Genomic DNA, 9,721 nt, shown 5'->3' with positions numbered 1-9,721 from the left:
GGCACTTACTGATGAAGATTGAAGAATACAGTCTGCAGTATGGATTACATCTCAATATAAAGAAAACAAAAATCTTCACAAATGGACCTAAAGCATTATTGCAATAAATGGAAAAAAGATTGAGGTTGTCAAAGAATTCACATTGCTTGCTTCTACAATCAATGCCAACGGAAGCAGCAGTCAGGACATTAGACAACGTACAGCACTGGGCAAGTCAGCTGCAAAGGAATTCTTTCAAGTGCTGAGGAGCAAGGATGTGTCCTTGAGGACTAAGGTGTTCCTGACACAAGCCATGATATTTTCAATCACCTGATATGCATGTGAGAGCTGGACAATGAATAAGGAAGACAAAAGAAGAATTGATGCTTTTGAGTTGTGGTGCTGGTGAAGAATACCGAAAGTACCATGGGCTGCTAAAAGAATTAACAGATCTGTCCTGGAGGAAGTGCAGCCGAAATGCTCCTTGGAAGCAAGAATGTCCAGACTTCGTCTCACCTACTTTGGTCATGTTATCAGAAGAGACCATTCTCTGGAGAAGAATATCATGCTTGATAAGGTAGAGAGGGTCAACAAAACAGGGAAATGCCTTCAACAAGATGGATTGACATGGTGACTTCAACGATGGGCTCAAGGGTCATTGAGCTGGCATGGGATCGGGCAGCGTTTTGTTCTGCTGTGCATAAGGTCACTATGAGTCAGAAATGACTTGATAGCACCGAACAGCAGCAACATTCATTGCAAATACTATTTTTCAGCAACATATACAATGACTATACATGTGGACCTCACCAGATAGAATACACAGGAATCAAATCAATCAAAACAAGGCCAGGAACTGACTGTGGATCAGACCATCAATTGCTCTTATGCAAGTTCAAGTTGAAACTGAAGAAAACTGAAACAAGTCCACAAGAGCCAAAGTATGACCTCAATAATATCCCACCTGAATTTAGAGACCACCTAAAGAATAGATTTGATGCATTAAATACCATCGACCAAAGACCAGACAAATTGTTGGATGACATCAAGGGCATCATACATGAAGAAAACAAAAGGTCATTAAAAAGACAAGAAAGGAAGACCAAAATGGATATCAGAAGAGACTAGGAAACTTGTCCTTGAATGAAGAGTAGTTAATGTGAATGAGAGAAATAAGGAAGTAAAGAAGCTGAATAGGAAATTTCAAAGGGCAGCTCAAGAGGACAAAGTATTATAAGGAAATGTGCAAAGATCTGGAGTTAGAAAATCAAAGAGGAAGAACACTGTTGGCATTTCTCAAGCTGAAAGAAATAAAGAAAAAATTCAATTCTAGAGTGCAGTATTAAAGGATGCTATGGGAGCTCTGGTAGCATAGTGCCTAAGGCACTTGACTGCTAACCAGAAGGCTGGCGGTTCAAACCCACCAGCCACTCCTTGGAAGGAAGGTTGGGCAATCCTACTTCCGTAGTGATACTGCCTCGGAAACCCAAGGAGGGGTCACTAGAGTCGGGGCCGACTCAACGCATATAACAACAACAACATGGGAAAAAATATTAAACTATGAAGGAAGCATCAAAAGATGATGAAAGGAATAGACAGAGTCACTCTCCCAAAAAGAATTGGTCAATATTGAACCACTTCATGAGGTAGTGTATGATCAAGAACCAATGGTACTGAAGGAAGAAATCCAAGTTGTACTGAAGGTATTAGTGAAAAACAAGTCTCCAGGAATTGACAGAATACCCATTGTGATGATTCAACAAACAGATACAATGCTGGAGGTGCTCATGTTTATGCCACGAAGTTTGAAATACAACTACTTATCCAGCTCTGGTGGTTATGTTGGTATGTCAACTTGGCTGGGCCTGGTTGAGTGGCTGTGCAACTGGTGGTAGTTACTCCACATGATGAGACTGGCAATCAACTCCATAGTGGGATGTACCACAAGCAGCTGAGTAGCTGCTTTGAGTATGTGGTCTGCTTCCTGATATAAGGAGACGCTTTGTGAATGGTCTCTAGCATATGGCATGCTTGGACCTGCATGTAGCCATATCGTTGCTCAGCAGCCTGCTATGCTCTGCCAGCCTTGGGATTTACGATGGACTTAAGTTAATGGCCTGCCGTGTGGTTTGCTAACATCAGGACTGTGCCCTTTTTACTTGTCAACCTTGGGTTTTCTCAGTCTCAGCAGCCTGCAGCTGTCTGAGTGAAGAAAGCAGGAGGCAAAGCTGGACCCCAAGGTTGAGGGGCTTTCACGCAACCCCTAGAGCCTGGCACTTTGAACTTGGACTTAAAGCCTCCCAATTATAAGAGTAAACTCCTGTTTGTTAAGGCCATCCAATTTGTGGTATATTTCTTGTCAGAGCAGCACTAGGTAACCAGAACAGAAGACTGGAAGAGAGATCCATATTTGTACTCATTCCAAAGAAAGATGATCCAGTAGAATGTGGTAATTATTGAACCATATCTTTCATATCACACACAAGTGAAATTTTACTGAAGATAATTCAAAACAGTTGTGTTGTTATTGTTAGGTGCTGTAGAGTCATCTCTGGTGCTTAGTGACTTTATGTATAACAGAACAAAACACTGCCTGGTCCTGCACCAACCTCACGCTCCTTGCTGTACCTGAGCCCATCATTGCAGCCACTGTGTCAATCCACCTTGTTGACAGCCTTCTCCTTTTTCCTTGACTCTCCACTTTACCAAGCATGATATCCTTCTCCAGAAAATGGTCCCTTCTGACAACATGACCAAAGTAGGTGAGATGAAGTCTGGCCATTCTCGCTTCCAAGGAGCATTCTGGCTGCACTTCTTTCAGGACAGATTTGTTAGTTCTTTTAGCAGTCCATGGTACTTTCAGTATTCTTCACCAACACCACAACTCAAAAGCATCAACACTTCTTCAGTCTTCCTTATTCAAAACGTTTGCAGCAGTATGTTGCAGGGAACTTCCAGAAATTCAAGCTGGATTCAGATGAAGTGTGGAACAGTGGATATCACTGCTGATGTCAGATAGATTTTGGTGAAAAGCAAATAATACCAGAAAGATCTTTATCTGTGTTTTATTGACTGTGCAAAGGCTTTTAACTGTGTGGAGCATAACAAATTATGGATAACATTCTGAAGAACGGGAATTGCAGAACACTTAATTGTGCTCATGAGGAATCTGTACATAGACCAAAAGGCAGTTGTTCAAACAAAACAAGGGGATACTGTGTGGTTTAAAATCAGGAAAGGAATGCTTCAGGGCTATATCATTTTACCATACTTATTCAATCCGTATGCTGAACAAATAGTACAAGAAGCTGGACTTTATGAAGAAGAATGCAGTATCAGGATTGGAGGAAGACTCATTAACAACCTGCGATATGCAGATGACACAACCTTGCTTGCTGAAAGTAAAGAAGACTTGAAACATTTACTGAGGAAGACGAAAGACTACAGTCTTCAGTACGGATTACATCTCAACATAAAGGAATTCAAAGTCCTCACAACTGGACCAATAAGCAACATCATGATAGATGGAGAAAATATTGAAGTTTTCAAATATTTCATTTTACTTGGACCCACAATCAATGTCCATGAAACCAGCAATCAAGAAATCAAAGGACATTTGCACTAGGCAACTATGCTGCAAAAGACCTCTTTAAAGTATTTAAGAACAAAAATGTCACTTTAAAGACTAAGGTGCACCAGACCCAAGCCATGGTATGATCAATATCCTCATATGTATATGAAAGCTAGACTATGAATAAGGAAGACCACAGAAGAATTGAGGCATTTGAATTATGGTGTTGGTGAAGAGTATTGAATGTACCAAGCACTACTAGAAAAACAAACAAATCTGTGTTGGAGGAAGTACACCCAGAATGTTCCTTAGAAACAAGAATAGCCCAACTTCATCTCTTGTACTTTAGTCATGTTGCCAGAAGGGACCAACCCCTGGAGAAGGATATCATGGCTGGTAAAGTAAAGGGTCAGCAAAAAAGACCCTCAATGAGACAGATTGGCATAGTGGCTACAACAATGGGCTTAAAGTATAGCAAGGATTGTGAGAATGGCACAGAACCAGGAAGTGTTTCATTCTGTTGTATGTAGGGTTGCTATGAGTCAAAACAGACTCAATTTACCTAACAAGAACAACAGTCTGTCTCAGCCTGGAAGCTCCACTGAAATCTGTCCACAAGGGTAATTCTACTGGTATGTTCAATACCAGTGGCAAAGCTTCCAATACCATAGCAATGCCAGCCAACCACAGCAGAACAAATTGACAGACAGGTGGTGGAATATTGCTCACTGGAAGCTGGTTATCTGTCCTTTTTACTGAGAGAGGAGTGAGTTGGCATGCAAGCCTTGGGTCTAGGTAACTGGAATCATACAAAAAGACAAGCAGGGAACTAAGCAGCACATTTTTTTTGTTTCAAAGTGAATCACATAAACCTTGATATGGAAATTGATATGGATATTCCCTTGCTCATGGAGACTATGCTAGCACTACCTATATATGACTGAACCTACTGATGAGACCAAAGATGCTTTGCATGTGGTTTTCCCTGACCTGTTTCTGTCTATAGAGTAAAATTAGTGCTAGGCTCAGTCCCATTACATCTTAATAGTTGGGTGACAGTTTGAGCCAGGAAGTACAGCTGGTTTATTTAGAGGGGTGATGCCCCATAAAGACAGGATGCATCTCCAGCATCTAAAATAGACCCTGGTGATTTACTTCCAAAAATCAGCCAATTAAAACCCTGTGGATCACAACAGTCAGATCCATAACTGATTGTGGGGATGGCACAGGACCCAGCAGAGTTTGGTTCTATTTGCAAGGGGTTTTCATGAGTGGGAGCTCCTCTCGAGTGAGGGTAACAAAACACTGCAACATATTGGACTATACTTATCTACACAGGGGTGGATTATCCAGTTAACAAGGTAAGCACAGGCTTACTTACTAAACTGTAGTGAAAGTAACTGCTTACCTTCCTTATTGGATAATCCGACACTAGTTAGGATGCTTTATCCGATTTTTCCTTTCCATCTGCTTTTTTCTGTAGCTGTGACAAGACACCAGTCCCTTCCCCACCACCTGTCCTCGCTGTTGCCATGGTGATCCAGGTTTGTTTTAGCACAGAGTTTGAGACAGGACAGATTGGTTTTGTGATTTGTGAAATCTCACTCTCTAAAAATAAGGACTAGGCAATCACGGCAGCAATAGCAATGTAGTATTGGGTGGGTCTCTGACATCTGTCAGTCACACAGTGAGTGGAGACCCTATGAAATTAGGTAAATTAGGGAGGGCAGTAATCTGAACTAACATGTTATAGCTGTTAAAGACTGCTTTTGGTATTTCAGTTTTTTGTTTGTTTGTTTTGCATGCCTTCATGTTCTACCCTTTTTTACCATCAAACACTTGCTCTCAGGTCATTCATTTTTATTAAGTTGATACAGTAGAAGCCATTTAGAGGGCAGAAACATATACACTCCTATAAATTTATTTAAGAAACCATTTAAATGGAAAGTTTCAAACATAAACATCAGGACACAGAACTCATCAGTCAGTACTTATCACCCAACTTCAATAACTTTCAATTCATGATCAATGTATATCCCCATGTGATTTCATCATTACCCATGTCTTTAAAGCAGATTCCAGAAATTAGATCATTTGGTCCATAAATATTTCAATTGAAATTCTAAAAATGATATTTATGTGTATGTGTATTTTGAAAAATTATGCCCACAATACCATCTGGTAGCGTAGTACCTAAGGCATTTGACTGCTAACTAGAAGGCTGGCAGTTCAAAACCACCAGCCACTCCTCAGAAGGAAGGTTGGGCAATCTACTTCCGTAGCGATACTGCCTTGGAAACCCAAGGAGGGGTTGCTATGAGTCGGGGCCAACTCAACAACACATAACAACAACAACAAGAGATATCTTTTATCACTTTTTGGAGAACTTATAAAGAATAAAATTGTTTTATCCTTATTATTACTGTACTTCTTCCTATGAAGGTTAACTGCTATAGGAATTTCCCTTCTATAGTAAACAACTGAAAAACTAAAAACCAAAAGGAAAAACTAAGGAGTGGTGCAGTGGTTAAGACATTTGATTGGTAACCAAAAGGTTGGTGGTTCAAAGCCACCAGATGTTCTGAAGAAGAAAGATGGCATGGAATGGAGGTCACACTGTGAGTCACAACCAAGTCGATGGCAGGGACTTAGTTTTTTTTCATTTTTGAGTAAACAACTAGAAAATCAGAAAAATGTAACAACTATTTTCTGGCAGTGGATAATCAACAACAGGACTGTAAAACCTGAACAGAATGAAATCAGCTGAAACCTACAATTGTCCCAGCTTATGGTTTGAGGCAGTTTCTAGACCAGGCAACAGGGAAAAAAGAACTGAAACAGAGCCTTGTGGATTCACTGATTTGAGGAGGCAGAAATCACAGTTAGGAGAGACAGGGTAGAATTTGCAAGGTAGAATATCAGAGAGGGGGAAATTTCAGGGAAAGTGAGTAGTTACCCCAGATATCTGCAGAGCAGTTTCCTAGAATCTTTGAATTCTGATCTTTGGTTGAATACATGCATGGGGGCAACACCATGAGGCTAAGAAAAGAATCATTAGAAAACAGTAGATAGAAAAACTCCATGAGCTTATTATACAGGGCAAGGAATAGTTTGCATCGTTACCAGCGAGAGTAAAGAACTTATCATATTTGCAGCCTCTTTGTTGGACTTTATCTTTGATTTAGTGTCAGATTACCCTATTGGGTAAGCATGGGCTTACTTGTGCTTAGTTATTAATCTGTAGGGAACAATTTCACACTTTTTCACCACATCAAAGATCTGCTGGAGAGCATCTGTTTCTCTCTCAACATCACAGCAACTTCCTGCAGAACCAAAACCTCTTTTCAAATTTATAGTCCCAGACAGGGACAGAGTATCCAGTAAGCAAGGTAAGCATGTGTTCACTTGTGCTTTCTTACAAATTTTGTAGGAAACAGTTTCACATGTTTTCCACATCACTGAAATCCATGTGAAACTGTTTACAGATTAATAAGTAAACACAAGTAAGCTACATTTACCTTGCTTATTGGGTAATCTGCGCCTGATCCTAACCATCCCTCAGAATCAGTTTAGAGCTCTCTTCAGTAAATTCCCTCAAGACGGTGAATTTTATATACATTTCTAGAGCACCTACCCTGTGTATCCAAGGAAAGCATCATTATCTCCATTTTGCAAAAGGGAAAATTGAGGATCAGGGAATCTAGGAAACTTTCCAAAGTCGAAAAAGTGCCAAAGCTAGGATTTAAATACACCTACTCTGGTAGCATAGTGGCTAAAGCACTTGACTGCTAACCAGAAGGCTGGTGGTTCAAACCCACCAGCCACTCCTCAGAAGGAAGGTTGGGCAATCCTACTTCCGTAGTGATACTGCCTCGGAAACCCAAGGAGAGGTCACTATGAGTCTGGACCGACTCGATGGCACATAACAACAACAACAACAACTTCTCATTTACCAATTATCTCATTATCCAACATTTTGCATTTACAACCATAATAAATAACCTACTATCAGACTATTTTGTGCGTTAGCAATGTACGTCTGGCAGTAATGAATGTTGATGTGAGAGATGAGAGTAACACTGGCTGCGATGGTTAAGGTTGTGTGTCAACTTGGCTGGACCATGATTCTCAGTGGTTTGGCAGTTATGTAATGATGAAATTTGGCAGTTATGTAATGATGTAGTCATTCTCCATTTTCATACAATGACCTGGCCTTTGCAACCTAGCCACATCAATAAGTGAGGAGTGCATGTACAAGTCTAGTTAATGCCAAGGTACATTGTTCTCCTATCTCTAATCCTGTGGCATTTGTAACTGCTCACTCAAAAATTAACCACGTAGATCCTTAAGTAATCACTTATAAATAAACACGATGAAAATATAAAAAAGATAAAGAGGTACATAAATATATTTTTTTGAAATGCAGAACAAAATTCAAAATTATAAACATGACCAGAATTACTGGCCTGATAGGGACTGGTGGAGCTCTCAAGAGTATGGCCATTAGAGACACTTCAAACCTGGACCCACTCCAGGAGATCACCTTTCAGGAAAACAATAGGCAGGCGTATAATGTGAATAATAACAACTATGAGGAATGTGCTCCTCGGAACAACCAACCACACAAGGCTAAAAGGGCAGCATCTGCCCAAAGACAAAGTTCAGAAGGCAGGAAGAAGCAAGAAAAATGAGTGAATGGACACAGGAACCCAGGGAGGAAGTGGGAGGGGTAATGTTACACTGAGGGGACTGCAACTAATGTCACAGAACAGAATGTGTATAAATTATTGAATGGGACACTAATTTGCTCTGTAAACTTTCACCAAATCATAATAAAATGTTGAAACAAAATAAACAAATAAGCACTGCCGTAGATATTCATCATCTAATCTGGCAAAAGGCCCATACCTGAGCAAAAATCTCACATAGGTAGGAGTGTCATCCAAGAAATACAATTTGTTCCTCAAAAAATACATATTTTTTCCTTGAACTTTAAATTTCCAGAATATTTCCAGCACTCATATTTAATTCTTCTCTTCCAAACTTCCCCAAATAGGAATATAATATTAGATATATTAATGAAGAATTTGTTTCTGTTTTATAAATCTGAGAAAAGATATACATACAAAGAGCTAAATTAAGGAGTGGGCCAAACCATACTCTGGGACAGTAATCTACAAAGTAATCTAGCCATAGATTCCAACTCATAGTGACCCCTCACTGGTTTTCTGAGTTGGTAAATATTTACGGAAGTAGATTGCCCCTTCTTCCTTCCATGGAGTGGCTGGTGGGTTTGAATCACCTATCTTCTGGTCACCAGTTAAATGCCTTAGGTACTGCACCCCCAGCCAAGCCATCATTAGGATAAATTAATATTATACTGTTCAGTTCAGAATTCCTCACATAAATCCTTAAACAAGCAGTACAACATCCATCAGTCTTATTCTTATTCAGTACCTATAATAAACACTTTATCTTAAAAATTATTATGCTATAAAGAAGCGGTTGGCATAGTGCCTAAGGCTTTTGACTACTAACCAGAAGGCTGGTGGTTCAAACCCACCAGCCACTCATTGGAAGGAATGTTGGGCAATCTACTTCGGTAGTGATATCACCTCAGAAACCCAAGGAGGGGTGGCTATGAGTCGGGACTGACTCAACAGCAATGAGTTTGGTTGTTTGGTTTTACACTGTTTTCTATGGAAGGTGTTTTTATTTGTTGTTGTTGTTTTGGGGTCTTGTTTGTTCAGGGATTTTTTATATTTTACTGAACCCAAATAAAGTTTTTGTCTTCAGTATAATTACTTTTACATACTTGAGATAAATTAAGGATGCTCAGGAAGGAACACTATGGCCAGGAAGCTATTGCTGCTACTACAGGACATGCACCAGCAAACACTATGTAGCCAGTGAATTTTAACTATATGTAATTCTTTGCATTCATTCAGTCAAGATTCAAAGTACTAAAAAAGACATACACCTCATACCTTATATAAAAATTAACTCAAAATTGATAATAGATTTAAATGCAAAATGTGAAAGTATAAGAAAAATAGGAAAAAAAAATCTATGTGATCATAAGTTAAGTGAAAGTTTCAACAACAAAGGCATGATCCATTAAAAAAAAAGTTTATGAATTAAAACATCAAAATTAGCAACTTGTACTCTTTT

Source organism: Orycteropus afer, unplaced genomic scaffold, assembly GCF_000298275.1.
Source record: "Orycteropus afer afer isolate SDZICR_OR568_19922 unplaced genomic scaffold, OryAfe1.0 scaffold00065, whole genome shotgun sequence".
NCBI lineage: Eukaryota > Metazoa > Chordata > Mammalia > Tubulidentata > Orycteropodidae > Orycteropus > Orycteropus afer.
This window is presented reverse-complemented; position numbering follows the sequence as displayed.